The sequence below is a fragment of the Canis lupus genome, chromosome 6 (genome assembly GCF_003254725.2).
Source record: "Canis lupus dingo isolate Sandy chromosome 6, ASM325472v2, whole genome shotgun sequence".
Taxonomy (NCBI): Eukaryota; Metazoa; Chordata; class Mammalia; order Carnivora; family Canidae; genus Canis; species Canis lupus.
This window is the reverse complement of record NC_064248.1, coordinates 10,250,766-10,265,425: the sequence shown is the minus strand read 5'-3', so window position 1 is coordinate 10,265,425 and position 14,660 is coordinate 10,250,766. Positions and strand designations below refer to the sequence as shown.

General features: G+C 39.1%; 1 protein-coding gene and 1 non-coding gene across 3 annotated transcripts in view; one reads left to right on the top strand and one right to left on the bottom strand.

Annotated features, from left to right (window-relative positions):
• SMURF1 (SMAD specific E3 ubiquitin protein ligase 1) overlaps positions 1-14,660 on the bottom strand; it is a 113,460-nt gene that overhangs the window by 59,781 nt on the left and 39,019 nt on the right. The gene's annotated exons all lie outside the window — the stretch shown is intronic.
• On the top strand, positions 14,195-14,296 carry LOC112646397 (U6 spliceosomal RNA). Its single transcript, XR_003127629.1, has one exon. It is a non-coding gene; the product is annotated as a U6 spliceosomal RNA (small nuclear RNA).

Sequence of the window (14,660 nt, the reverse complement as noted above, 5' to 3'; positions counted from 1 at the left end):
CAGATTTTAAACTCATGGGAAGTAGGACCCACGGCAGAGGTAAATCTAAGACTAACATCTTGCTCCGCAAACACTGCCATATGGAATTGAACTTCCAAATGAGCTCTACAGACAGATTACCGGAATTGAGAAAAACAGAATGTTATTGTGGGAATGCTTACGTTCTGTTTGCTTGTTTTTGTGGAAGTGAGACAAGCTGAATTTCAAACGGCCAGTGGGCTTTGGATTGATGAAGAGGAAGTCATGTCAGAAATCAGATGGGGTGGGCAGGGGGAGGGAGGTGTATCCCAGGATCCACGTGCCAAATGCTTACATTTTGCAGGGAGGATCTAGATATTGATAACAAAATGAATCTTTAATATACAGTTTAGTTGGGGATTTTGTCTTCAAAACCTTTCAAAATTCTACACAATTCATGAAAGTCATATTGGAAAGTCAACTAGCATTGCTCCCCTGAAGCTGACGCTTGCACGGACCTAAAAGTCTGTTTTTTTCAGCCTATTACTCACATGTAATAAGATTTTGAGTTAACTTTTCTGCAAACCCACCTACATGGATCTTTTCACCAGACTACGTTTTCTGCTCAGTTTATATCTCCAAATGGATGGTGTGTATATGGTAGGAAGGGGCTCATTATTCATATTATAATATTATCACAAATGCTTAAAGCACACCAGTCTTCATATGAGGTCATGTGAAAGAAAAGAGTTTATTTCCTGACAAGAAAAAACCCATGAATTTATGAGGACTGGTGACTATAAAAAAATATTTTCGTGAACATAAATTAGTTGGTTAAAGTCCGTTTAGATAGGGGTGATGGGAAACAGGTGGATAATAGTTGATGCTTCTCAAATGTGAACTATTCTTCCCAGAAGAAGCCGCATACAAACCCGCCTCTGTGGCCAAGACCAGGTGGTATGGGGTTCTGGGTGTAATCTCAGGTGTTTTGAGAAGGGGGCATCAAAACAAAGCTCTTATAAAATGGATCTTCTTCTCCTCCATGATCATGATGAACTGAACATGTTGCTCAGGGTTCGGGAGCCCTCAGCCTGTCCGCTCTTTCCTTCAGCTTACAGATATCTCAGCTCACTGTAGGAACACCCCTCCCCCCCCTCCCCGTCTCATCTTTCCACATAAATCCAAGGCTCTTATAGTCAGCTTCTCTAATCCAACATGTGGGACAGGTGAGAAAGGGAGAGACGGAAAAGGGGAGAGAGAATGCACTGCATTTTAGGGGAAAAATTAGCAACCTCTGCCTTCTGTCCTGAGATACTAAATACCCCCAAAGTTTATCATTAAATGCACAATTTATAACAGAAGAAAAACTAGTGAAATGTGAGTAAGCTCTTACAGTTTCTGGTATTTAATTTCAATTTTCCTTTCCCACCACCACCAACAAAAAATGTTCAATAAACCTAATATGTTGGTAGGGCACCCAGCTGGCTCAGTCAGTGAAGCATCTGACCCTTGGTATCAGCTCAGGTCTTGATTTCAGAGTTGTGAGTTCAAGTCCCACACTGGGCTCCACACTAGCGTGGAGTCTACTTAAACAACTTAAGTAAGATCTTGGTATCAGAATCTTTTTCATAGAGCAAAATTCATAAAAGATAACAAGTTTTCTATATTTCTTCTTATTTTCACTGCCCAAGGTTACAATGTAAATTTTGAAATGCTGCACACACACAAGATTCTGCTAGGGTTCAACCCTACAAAGGAGTTACGAAGATCTTAAAGTAAGAGCTATGCTGTCAACCGGGGATTGGTTAACGATGGCCCATAGGCCAAATTTTGTAAATGGGCCTCCTGCCTGTTTTTGTAAATAAAGTTTACATGGAACACAGCCATGCTCATCTGTTCCCTTAGCGTCTATGGCTACAATGGCAGAACTGAATAGTTGTGACAAAGACCATATGGCCCATAAAGCATAAAATATTTACTCTCTGGGCCTTTTTGGAAGAAAGTTGCTGGACCCTGCTCCAAATATAAAATAGCACTGACTGCATATACATAATAACCTCAGTGGGCAAACTTCTTGGGGATCCACGAAGAGAAACATATCCCCAAAATACCACCCTGGCTTTTGATTGCTTACTCATTTATTTATATGGATGCTAAATACAAACACAATTTGAAATGTATGTGATGCATATCAACCAAACTTGAACCAGATGTAAGAAATAAGCATTCCACAAGAACACCATGAAGCGTCCCTCTCAAATTGCTATGTTGTTGTCTACTGAAAAACATTTGCAGACTCCAAGTAGAAAATGATAGAAAACTTCCATGTGTCTCTCAGAGTCTGGGCATTCACAACACTCTGCTCAGCCCTGGCTCAGAAAAACCTCTAGGTCACAGTTGGATGAGAGAGTGGGAACTGCCTTTGGGAGCCTTTTGCTTACCAAAGTACCAGACCTTTCAGGCTCTGAGTTCTGGGATGGTTCCAAATTCACTCCACCTACAAACATGAACTGTGTGAATATGGGAAGCCCTTCTCCAAAACCACCCAAAAAAGGGACCCATCTCTGGAAGAAGACTTTGGAGGAAAAACCCCTCTGAAGCCAGTCATTTGGAGCACTTGAGAAACAAAGAGCTTTCCCCAACTGCCCACTTTCCTATAGATAACAGGACCTATGAAGGTCAGAAATACATACAGAGAAGAAATTATAAGTGCTACCCTTCACAGATTCAGTTTTGGACAGCTATGAAGATGAACAAAGATTCTCAAATTCATCACCTCCCTCAGATATAAGTGTTCCCTGCCCAGAAACTCATGTCAGCTGAACTCTACCTAAGGCCTCTATTCTTTGAAGCATCCCTTGGCCTCTATCCCAATCTATGTTATAATTTTAGGCCTTTGCAGTCCAAGACCTGTTGTGTGGATCATTCTGGGCCCTGTCTCACCCTAATTTCTCCCACTCTGGGCAGGAAGCATAAGCTCCAGCCATTCTAACACAGTCCTCTTCGCCTAACCATCTCTGTCCTCTACTGGGGAATCTGGATATACAGATCCTAGCTGGATCACTAGGACCCTGACACCATATATAATCCTTCTTCACTTGACATGATCACACTCTGGGCTCAAATCGCAGCTCAGCTATTTAGCAGATAGGTAACCTGGAGCAAACGACTCAACCTCTCTGGGCCTCCATTTTCTCATTGGTACCACAGAGATGATATTTCCTATTTTTCAGGGTTATCATGAGCATCAGAAGAGGTACTTGATAAAGACAGATGCTATCAGTATTAAGCTATCTTACTAGTTCCTACTAACATGACTACTTATCAAGGACTCTCTGTATACACGGCAATGTGACAGCAAGTTCATTCTTTTTAAATTCACTAACTTCTGATGTAGGTAATATTTATCCCCAATTTACAAATATGAAAACAGACACAGATAGGTTAATTTGCTTAAGGTAACAATACATGTATTACATGGTGAGGTCAGGACCCAATCCTAGTCGTTCAAGTAGAGTTGATTCTCATTAGTCATGAATTCTGTATTTGTGAATTGTCTACTTGGTAAAATTACTGGGGCACCTGGCTGGTTCAGTCAGTAGAGCATATGACTCTCCATCTCAGGGTCATCAGTTCAAGCCCCATGTTGGGAGTAGCATTCACTTTTTTAAAAAATTTACTTGTGAGGCACTTGGGCAACTCAGTCAGTTGGGCATCTGGTTCTTGATTTTGGCTCAGGTCATGATCTCAGGGTTGTGAGATCCAGCCCCAAGTCAGGGTCCACACTCAGTGTGGAGTCTACTTGCGATTCTCTCTCCTTTTCCCTCTGCTTCTCCCCCTACACCTGTGCTAGTTTGCTTGCTTGCTTTCACGCTCATAATAAACAAACAAATAGGGATCCCTGGGTGGCGCAGTGGTTTAGTGCCTGCCTTTGGCCCAGGGCGTGATCCTGGAGACCCGGGATCGAATCCCATGTCGGGCTCCCGGTGCATGGAGCCTGCTTCTCCCTCTGCCTATGTCTCTGCCTCTCTCTCTCTCTGTGTGTGACTATCATAAATAAATTAAAAAAAAAAAAAAAAACAAATAAATAAATAAAATATTCAAAAAAATTTACTCATAACCCCAAAATCAATACTCCTGGTACTTTGTCATCACTCACAGACACGTGCAGATCAACAAAAAACTTGAGTGTCCCAATGTACACACTCCTAGCTGTGGCTGAACGATGTGACATTTTGCCTTCTCATTTCAACACTCATGCTACAAACAAGTATTGTTTTTGCAATCTATTTAGTGACTCCTTTTCCACATTTTTGTGCTTCTTGTGGGTGATTTTAAATAGCAAAATAGTGTAGAAGTGCTACCTGGTATCCCCAAACTCAAGGCGGCTATGATGTGCCTCATAGAAAAAAATGCATGTAATTAGACCAGCTTCATTCAAGCATGACTCACAGCACTGTTAGCCACAAGCTAAATGCTAATGAATCAGCATTATTATCCATTATTATTAGTTATTAATACATAATAGATACATTGTCTTTAAACAGGAGCATACATGAAACATACTATTATTGCTCAGTTGACAGAAATGTGACCAGAGACTCATAGGAACCAATTCTGTATCCTTATGAGCAAAAGATCAGGAGTCACTAACTCAGTGTTCATGGAGACTTCACAGAACGTAGTTACCGTGAATAACGGTCATCAACTGCATAGGCCTCGTTCTGTCATGGCTGGTATTACCCACACCTCAGATACTATCCCCAGACCCACCCTAGAAGGTTTTGCTCCCAAGGCCACTCCCGCAGCACCCATCAGACACACGGGTGGGAGCTAGGGAGGGCCCTGGCATAGGGAAGAACCAGAGGAGAATTAAAAAAAAAAAAAAAGGTAGAGTAAACGTGGCATTCCAATAACCTACAGCTCAAAAAAGGTGAAGTGGGAATGCAAGCTACACCCTAAAAATATAAGCTTGCTACCCTCTGCTCCCTTCCTACTTCCAGAATTATAAGCTTTGAGGATCTTGGGAATCCCTATATTCAGAAAACATTTCCAAAAATGAATTAAGGAATTAATCAAATTTAAAGCCATCTTCAGTCTTGGTATTCTCAATAACTACCAAATTTCCTTTCCTCTCATTACAAAGCCAATCTCCTCTGTTTCCAGCTCTAGCTGTAGCAATTAGGAGAGAATATGGACAGTACTGCCACCACAAAGATGTATTATGTTGCATCCTGGAAAACAAAGATTTCCCTGGAATTTGCTCCCCCAAAATTCAATAATTAATTAATTAATTAAAAAATTAAAAATTAAACAAATTAAAAAACAAATTCAATAAAATATAACAAAACAAACACCCTATAAGGACATTAAAATATTGCCAAATTGCCAGTGCCCTGTAGAAAAGGCACCCAAATTCTGAGGAGTTTTTGCAATTTCATTCCTAAAATTCTCGTGCAAAAATCATTTTATGCAAAGCTAAGTACAGTTTGATTTCTTTTCTCATGTAAAGAGTTGCTCTTAAAGACATTTTCTTCATTTAAAACAATCTACTCCAAAGCATATCATACACTCTTCTGTATATATATATATTCCAATTAAAAAAAAAGAGCCAGGGATCCCTGGGTGGCGCAGCGGTTTAGCACCTGCCTTTGGCCCAGGGCGCGATCCTGGAGACCCGGGACCGAATCCCACGTCGGGCTCCTGGTACATGGAGCCTGTTTCTCCCTCTGCCTATGTCTCTGCCTCTCTCTCTCTCTCTCTCTCTCTCTCTCTGTGACTATCATAAATAAATAATAAAAAAAAAATTAAAAATAAATAAAAATAAGAATAAAAAATTTTAAAAAATTAAAAAAAGAGCCAAATATATAACTCCAGGTTATATTGAGATAAGCCAATTTTTCAATTATGAGTTGATTATAATTTGCTAAAATAAAAGCTTTGCAGTCCAAATATTAAAGCTTTGGTAGTCTTTCTACATTGCAATACATTAATTTCAATTTTCAAAAATAACAGATAACAGGCATCTGAGTGGTGCAGTCAGTTACAGGTCTGATTCTTGGTTTCAGTTCAGGTCATGATTTCAGGGCCATGAGATCAAGTCCCATGTTGAGCTCCACACTCAGTCTGCTTAGGACTTTCTCTCCCTCTTTCTCTACCCCCTCACTCCCATGTGTTCTTTGTCTCTCTCTCTCTAATAAATAAATAAATCTTAAAACAAAAATAACAGGTAACAAAAGTCAAATTGTAAGTGTCATTAACAGCCCAGTTGATATTCTCACACAAGATTAGAAACAATTGAAAACTACTATTTGAAATCATATATATAATATCTCAAAATTAAAATCCTACAACTGTTAACAGTATCCTTAAATATTTAATTTAAATATTAAAAATACTAGAATACAAACAGGACCAAAGTAAAAATTCATCCAGAGGTTGGGCATGATTGTCAGGTGGGAAGCTTGCAGGATTCCCCCCCACTGGTTGTGGGAATCCCTGTCTTCTGTGCACACACACACTCAAATAAAATAGTGAAGGAATAATAATTAAATTACAATAAGTAAATCAAAAAACCCACAAACCTAAAAATTCATAAATAACCCCTTTTGAAAGAACAATGAACAGCTTTATAGATCATAAAGGGAATATCTCCCATGAATTGGGAATATTAAAACTGAACAAGTTGAAGGTAATGCTTATATCAATTTTAAAGTAACTTCACAACTAATTTTTAAAGTATTCACAGCTCTGACTAAATCTGTGCCTTTTAAGTCACATTAACATAAACAGGAGACTAACAGGTGAATCTGAAGAATACAAAAGGGAATTCAATTCCATTTAAATACCATCTGTTCTGCTGGGAGTTTCTGTAACACAGATGAGTTCATGTTTGATTGGTAAGCGAGGAATGACATCATGACAGCATGGAAGCCTCACTGATTCATTTGTGAGTTTCCAAAACAAAGAAGTGGAAGGAATGGAATTATGGGAGATCTCAGGCAAGAGAAAAACAAGGCCTCATCTAACTTGGCCTTAACAGGAAGCTGTATTTCAAGCAAGCTGCAGAAGGAAGCCTGCACCCAGACCTCACTCCCCAGACAGGTGGAGTCACAGCCAGGCTGAGGTCTCTCAGCTGGGTTGTGGCACTGGCTCCTGTCCCTGTCCCCTGTAATAGCAGCCCCACTGTCTCAGAACTCAACACCAACTATCCATACACCAGTGCTAGCACTCCTAGCTAGAATTTCCACTTTGCCGTTCTTGTACACTTTTAGTATCCATTTTAACAATGTCCAGCCACGCTGAGATGTTCACCTAAGCGATCCAGGTAATCCTCTAGGGTACTGATTATTGCTTTTGCTAGTAGCTACCAAGCTGCAGAGATTTTAAGAGATCTGCCACCACCTTATTTTTCTCTTATGAGGCACTATTTTTAGTGCATGATTTGCAGAATGCACGATTTTTTAGGAACATAAATATTCCATTTTAGTAGAAAGAACTATAAATGTTTCTCAAGTGCCTACCTACTATATACAGGCAACGGGCCATGTACTCAAGTTATACTTCAGGACCTAAAGATAACAGGTTTTTTTTAAAGATCTCAACTTAGAGAAACAAACAATCTCTTCATTAGTTTGCCAGAGCGGCCATCACAAAGTATCAGGTGCTGGGTGGCCTTAAGCCACAGGAAATTTGTCTCACATTCCTGGAGACTAGAAATCCAAGACCAAGGTGCTGGCAGGGTTGGTCCCTTCTGAGGGCAGGGAAGGAGAATCTGTGCTTCGCCACTCTCCTAGCTTCTCTTGGTTTGCTGGCACCAAAAGGTGCTCTCAGGAGGAGCGCTAATGTATCTATAACCTCTACCTTCATATCAATATGGCATCCTCCCTTTCTGCTCATCTGCATCCAAATTTCCATATTTGATAAGGATAGCAATCATAATTGGATTGGGGGGGGGCCCACCGTACTCAGCATGACCGCATCTCAACTAACTGCATCCACAATGACCCTATTTCTCAATGGAAAGCCACATCCTGAGGTACAGGGGGGCTGAGGACCTCAACCTATGAATCCTGGATGGTCAAAGTGCAATCCATCACCACCTCTAACTCACAAAGTGGAAAATACTAAAAACTGTGTGTTTCCAGCCCTTGGTAATGGCAAATAAGGCAAGTCAGTCGGCTAAAAAACATAAAAGCTGCAGGAAATATGAAAAGCATCTTCCTGAACACCCCACACAACTAACACGGTTGTGAGGACATACTGAACCCAGGTTCAAGTCAGTACTTGACCTAGAGAGCACTAAGAAGCTCAGCTGCCTTTTTTTTTTTTTTTTTTTTTTTGCCCTGTAGTTATTTCCTAAGAGGTGTCTTTTTAGGACTTTGGGGAATGAGGGCTGGGATCTGCTAACAGGCAAGGATGGAGTCCTGATGAAGCACATGTCAGTTTGGGATAGCCCTTGAAAGGCAGCAGGTGGGAATAGGAATTCAGATAGCAGCCCAGCTTTATAATAGCTAGGTGACCAAGAAAATCTCAAGCCTTGATTCTGGACTGCTAGTGATAACTTTCAAATACACATATCCCATACACCTGAACTATGGGGTAGACCCCTGGCCAAGGCCCAGGCCACCAGGAGCACACAGATCAGATACAAATAACACTGCAAAGGTTATGAACACATAAGTGACACTGAAACCACAACCCGCAGAAGACCATTTGGAACGCATACCCTGAACCCAACTAGGCCAATGCCTGCTAAAACAAATACATCATCATTCAACCACAGGATCAGAACAAGATGCAGAGCCTCAAAACAGAATATTCAAGATGTTCAGGATATAATCCAAAATTACTCAGCACACAAAGAATGAGGAAAATTGCCACTCACCTGGGGGAAAAGATACACTATGCAAACACTACTGTAAGAAAGCCGGCGTGGCTATATTAATATTACACAAAGCAGACTTCAAAACAAAGAAAGCCATAGGGGATAAAGAGGAACATTCCAGGATGATAAAAGGGTTAATTTGCCAGAAAGACATAACAATCTTAAACGTTTATGCGTCTAACAACAAAGCTTCAAAACACGTAGGAGCAAAACCTGACAGAATTGAAAAGAAAAACAGAAAAATCCAAAATTACAGCTGGAGACTTCAGTACTTCTCCTAGTAATCGACAGAAGGGGTAGTCAGAAAGGATGGAGAGCCATCAACTCAATGGATCAAATGTACATTTATCGAACACTTCATACAAGCAGAGACACATTCTTTTCAACACACATGGAACATTCATAAAAAAATTTTAACAAATGTAAAAAACTTGAAATTGTATAACTATGTGCTTCTGATTATAATGGAATTAACCTGCAAAGTAATAGAAAAAGATAACAGGAAAATCTCCAACACTTGGAGAGTAAACAGCACACTTATAAATAATTCATGGATGAAAGGGAATGTTTTAAGGGAGATTAGAGAATACTTAAAACTAAAAGAAAAATTTTAAATTAACATAGCAAAATCTGTGGAATTCAGCTAACACAGTACTGAGAAAGAAATTTAGATATCTTTTCTACAATTTTCTAATGTAAAGGGCACAGTGGAGTCATATCTGAAAATTGAAATGTAGTCACTTGCTGGGACTTCATACCTCATACTGTGAAAGTGGGCAGAGGACCCACCACCAGATAACCACATTGATTTCTTACAAATCAATATCCACTAACTCTAAGCTGCACTTCTACAATTTCTCAAAAATCACTACCAAACCTAAATCACTAAAGAAAACAGTAACAGAATGTTTAAAGTATCTTTCTGGTTGTGTGCATCAATGTCCAAAGAGTGTCCTAACCAACATGGCTTAAAATTTTCAACTCAAGCTATTTAATAGGCTATGAGTCCAACCAGACCAAATAAAACAGAATAAAAGTAATAGGAAAAACTGGCACAGGTATTCTAAAAAAACACATCTCCATTAGCTAGTTTCTTGTGATAAAATACACACAAACCAAAAAAACAAATTTGCACCTTTTAAAATAAATAACCAGAGGTCACGACTGTTATCCATAAAATGTTATTTACACAAATTTTTATTGGAAAAGCTGCACATGAAAAATCTAACTTTATACCTTAGAAAATTAGAAAAAGAGCAAAATAAACAGAGTGAGAAACTCCACATTAAGTTTACCTGGAGTCCCAGAGAGAGGAGAATAAGAGAGGATGGGGGGCAACAATGAAAAAGATCCTGGCTGCGAAATTTTCAAGAAGTGATGAGAAACATCAACCCATAAATTCAGAAAGTCCAAGCAGAATAAATAAAGGGAACACACATCAGGGTATATAACAGTGACACTGCAAGGAAGGAAAGACAAAAAGAAAAATCTTAACAGATGGCCACAGAAAAAGGAATGACAACTCATTTCTGAGTACTGACGATGGACTTCTCAAAAGCAACAGGCCAAGTCAGAAGACAACAGAACATCTTCAAGAAAATAACCACTAACCTAGAATTCTCTACCCAGCAAAAAGTACCTTTTAAGAATAAAGATGAAGGAAAGATGTCTTTGGACAAAACCTGAGTTAGCCACCGGTACAATTTTCATTGTTAACCATCATAAGATGCCTCTATTTAAAACACACATTAAATGGGGCACTTGGGTGGCTCAATGGTTGAGCATCTGCCTTTGGCTCAGGGCATGGTCCCGGGATCCTGGGAACCTGCTTCTCCCTCTGCCTGCCTCTCTGCCTTTCTGTGTTTCTCATGAATAAATAAATAAAATCTTTAAATAAAATCTGATAGGATTCAACGAGGGTATGATATAGAACAGTCCACTTTCTTGTTTTCATCACTAATTGATGCCTATTTTGTCCTGTGTCACACATCAGCCCCCTATTCACAGATACTCTGCCTGAAGCTTTACTAAATACAGGACAGCTAGAGAAAACAACACAGTGCATCTAGAAAGTGTACTGATCACTAAGCCCTGTGGCTGAGTAAAACCGGAGAGATTTATATTTGTACCATATCTGGTCCAGAGAAACTGCAGAATTTAGCTACATAGCACACAGTTTCCCATCCAGGGACGTATTAAGGATTGTCAGCCCTTTGAACGTCTTCCCAGCTTGTGAGATTATCAAATCCTCTGAGCAGATCTCTACCTCATTTGTTTAAAATAACATTTAAGAATTGCTTTGGTCAGGGCCTGTGCCACTGGAGAGAGAGAGGTGATGGAATCTCTGCCTCTCATCTTTGGCAGCAGCAAAGACAAAGACATGCAGAATACGAAAAAATTGTGTGGAGCCCTCCATAGGAAGATGAGAAAGGGGAACCAGCCCCTGCCAAGCAGGGAGTGCTGGGGGAGGTCATTCTATGTGGACAAGGAGCATGGACAAGGATATGCTGAAGAGGCAGATGCATTCAAGGCCAAGGGTGTGCTTCTATGGGATGTTTGCTTTAGGAGAGAGAGAAAGAGCTAGGGCCAGACTAGAAAAAGTCTCACCTGCAATTGCTCAGGAATTTGAACTTTACCCTGTGGGCAATGAGGAGCCAAACCTAATCAGATTGGCTTTTTGAGGAAGCTAGAAACTCCGGCACTAGAACAGAAAATGAGAAGGAATGGGAAGAAGCAGAAAGGAGGCATCTATCTAGAAGCTGCTGAAACAGTCCAAGGGGAAAAAAAACAAAAAAAAAAAAACACCAAAAAAGACATAGTCCAAGGAGGTTTTATTCTAATGTGGGCCCCCTGCGGGGGGCTAGCATAATGCCTTAGGCAAAGCAAGAGAACAATGTTGGACTGACCCTACCAAAAAAAACCACCTAAATTTCTTACAAAGTGCTTTCCTGCTTTCTAAGACAATTCCTTCCTCAAGATAGGTGTGGGGAGAAAAAAATAAAAGGCAGCCACACCACCATATACTCTCTGATAAAACTACCAATGCCATTCTAATACACAGCTAAAATGCTGAAGATTCTCCTTGTCTTCATATTATCACATTTTTCACTGATCTCAAGACACTGGTGGAAAGAGTTCTGAAAAAACCTGCAAAGCAAATATGCTGACCAGAGGATGCCATATATACATATTTTAATAACAAAACCAAGGAAAGACTTCAATATGTAGATTGCACCAGTTCAGTGTTTCTCCAAATAATCTAGTTTCAGATGTGCACTGATTTTTATCCACCAAGATACAAATCTTCAGTGCATACTCCCAACAACTGAGGCCTGTCCCAGGAGTTGAATGCAATCAATAGCAAAGACTCGGTATAATATTTAAAATACAATGGCATCTACCCAATGCATTCCCTTTCAAAATTCCAGCTGGGTTTTTTTTTTTTTTCTTCTTGCATAAATTGACAAGCTGATCCTAAAATTTGTGTGGACACTCGGGGACCCAGAAGCCAAAACAATCTTGAAAAAAAAAAAGAACACAGCTGGAGATTCACACCAATTTCAAAACTTAAAATCAAACTATGGTAACAAGATGACATGGGAACAGTGTAAGGCTGGACATACTTAGGTCAATAAAATAGAATCGGAAATTCATAAATAAACCCTTATATTTATACCACCTGATTGAGTACAAGAGCACACAATAACTTAATGAGAGAATAGTCTTTTCAACAAATGGTGCTGGGACAACTGAATGTCCACATACAAAAGAACAAAGTTGAAGCCTTACCTCACACTGTACACAATAATTACTTCAAAATGGGTCATGGAAAGTTAATGCAAGAGTTGAAATTATAGAACTCTCATAGAAAGAATATATAGGAGTCTTTATGACCTTGGGTTTGGTAATGGTGACTTAGATATGATGCCAAAAGGGTAAGTGACAAAAGAAGTTATATACAAACTGTACTTAATCAAAATTAAAAAGCTTTGTGTTTCAGAGGATACTATCAAGTAAAAGACAATCCACAGAATACTTCAAAACCATTGGAAAATATCTGATAAGGGATTTGTATACAGAATATATTAAAAAGTCCTACAATCCTCAATTTTATCTATAGAGATATAAGATACAGACATCTTTACATCTACTTATAGGTAAAGGGAATTTTTTTAATGATAAAGGGGATTAAGAGGTATGAAACTCTGGTTATAAATAAGCACAGAAATTAAAAGTACAGGAGAGAATGTAGTCAATAATATTCTAATAATGGTGTGTGGTGACAAATGGTGACTCCACTTGTCATGGTGAGCAATGAGTAATGTATAAAATTACTGAATTACTGTATGCCGGGAACTAATATAACATCGTATACTTCAATAAAAATGTTTTTAAAACTCCTAAAAATTAGTAGTGAAAAGGCAATCAATTTAAAAATGGGCAAAGGATTTAAAGAGAATTTTCTCAAAAGAAAACATACAAATGGTAAGTACATGAAAAGATGCTCAACATCATTAGTTATCAGAGAAACATAGATCAAAACCACAGTTAGATACTACTTCTCACCCATTAGGATGATTAAGATAAATATGACAATATCAAGTACTGGTGAGAATGTGGAGAAATCAGAACACTTAGACTTTACTGGTAGGACTATAAAATGGTTCAGCCACTCTGAAAAACAGTTTGGCAGTTCATCCAAATGTTGAACACAGAGTAGCATTTGACCCAGCAATTCTCCACTTAGGTGTATTCTCAAGAGACCTGAAAACACAGGTCTACATAAAAGCTTGTACATGAATTTTTATCAGGAGCATTATTTACAACAGTCCAAAAGTGAAATAATTCAAATGTCTATCAACTGATGATGAACTAACAAAATATGGTATGCCCATACAGTGGAATATTATTCAGCAATAAAAAGGAACGGAGTGCTAATATATAACACAACATGGACGAACCTTGAAAACATTATGCTAAGTGAAAGAAAAACCTGCATATTATATGATTCCATTGCTATGAAATGTCCAGAATAGATGATGTCCATATAGACAGACTATAGATTAGTGATTACAAGGGCTGGGGAGAAGGATACAGGGAATGACTGCTATCGGTACAGGGTTTCTTTTTAAAGTAATGAAAATATTCATGCTCACTTCAGCAGCATGTATACTAAAACTGGAATGATACTGGGGCACCTGGGTGGCTCAGTCAGTTAAGCATCAACTCTTGATCTTGGCTCAGGTAATGATCTCAGGATCATGAGATCAAGCCCCAAGTCAGGTTCATGCTGGGCATGGAGCCTGCTTATGATTCTCTCTCTTCCTCTTCCTCACCACACACGTAGGCTCTCTCTAAAAAGGATAAATAAATAAAATTGGAATGATACAGAGATTAGCACAGCCCCTGCACAAGGATGACACACACATTTGTGAAGTGTTCTATATTTTTTCTAGCCATTTGCAAGGGCATGGATAGAACTAGAGAGTGTAACACTACATGAAATAAGTTAGAGAAAGACAAATACCATACAATAGCACTCATATGCAGAATTTAAGAAACAAACAAGCAAAGGGAAAAAAAGAGACAAACCAAGAAACAGACTCTATACTATAAAGAACTGATGGTTACCAGAGCGGAAGGGGTGGGGAAATGGGTGAAAGAGGGGATGGGGATTAAGGACTGTACTTGACTCGATGAGCACCGGGTGATCAAAATAAAAACTTAAGAAAAAAAAATCGTTCTAAAATAAGATATTAACAATCAGCTTAAAAATTATTTGGAAAAACAATGAACCAAAAACATCATCACAAAA